This window comes from Cololabis saira, chromosome 21 (genome assembly GCF_033807715.1).
Source record: "Cololabis saira isolate AMF1-May2022 chromosome 21, fColSai1.1, whole genome shotgun sequence".
NCBI classification, from domain to species: domain Eukaryota; kingdom Metazoa; phylum Chordata; class Actinopteri; order Beloniformes; family Belonidae; genus Cololabis; species Cololabis saira.
In genome coordinates, this window is record NC_084607.1 from 11502026 (window position 1) to 11503471 (window position 1446).

Here is a 1446-nt window from a genome sequence, read left to right on the forward strand (position 1 = left end):
CTTCTGCGCAGAGCGAGTGAGCCGGAAGGTGGAGCGCTGTCAATCATGGGCGTATCCTAGCAACGGCCTATCACCGCGGAGGGCCCGCCTACTGGCCGCAGCATAACGACACAAACATGTTGAAGTATCTGAATCAGATTGATCAGGTTTATTTGGCCAGTCAGGTCAAACAAGACAGGGAATTTGACTCCGGTTATTTTCGCTCACTGTACAGTAAATAGACAAATGACAGCTCTTATTAACATATGTACAATTAAAAAAACAGTGAAAGGTGCAGCAGTATGAGGTAGTCATGATTATTGAAAGGTGCCATGTTACAGCATATGATTGTGAATATAATTATCATCATTATTATTATTATCATTATTATTAGTAGTAGTAGAAGTAGAAGTAGTAGTAGTAGTATTATTTTTTTCATTTCATTTTATTCTTTATTTCATTCAAAATATAAAACAAACAATTCAATACTAATACAAATACAAATAGTAATAAATTGTGAATGAAAAGGGAGCAGAAAGAAGAAGAATCTTATCTAATCTGCCCCTTTTTCCAAGAAATAAATTCACAAATAACATAAATTAAAAATTAAAAAAACAACAACTAAGTGAATAAAAAACTAAAATAAAATAAAATACCGCCGTCCATGGGTATGTCAATCAAACTCAACTAACATATTTCATTATATTTACTTAACATACAGGCTTTAATTGTTCTTTTGAATGTAATGTTTGATTTGGATTCTTTGTTTTCTTTATTCAGATTGTTCCATAAACTGATTCCTTTCACAGAAACACAACGTTCCATCAATTTTGTCCTTCATCTTGGTTTAAAAAAAATCTCTGTTCCTTTTAAGTTATACTTGCTTTCTATTATTAGTATTAGTATTAGTCTCGGTTTCTATTAGTAGTATTAGTATTAGTATCATTAGTATTATTATTATTGGACAGTGGTTGATTAGGTAACGGGCAGGTAACATCTCTGCAGACCCCTCACACCCAGGACACAGTCTGTTTGAACTCCTACTGTGATACTTTTATAGTTTGTACTTTATAAAAAACCCTGTTTGTCTTTTATTTCAATATATATTTAATTGTTTTTCTATATAGCTCTATATTTGACAGCATCTCATATTATGTCTACTAAGTATACTATCATCTTTACGAGAAGATGTTTAATTACTTTTCTATGTTGTTTTATCGTGTTCAATAAAGAAGAAAAAAAAAAGTCTGTTTGAACTGCTCCCCTCTGGACGGCGCTACAGAGCACTGTACACCAAAACCTCCAGACTCTTCCCCCAAGCTGTTGCTCTGATGAACTCTCATCACTCATTTAGTCACAGAGTAATCAACCACTGTGCAATAATAATAATAATAATAATAATAATAATAATAATAATAATAATAATAATAATAATAACCACAATCATATGCTGTAACAATGCACCTT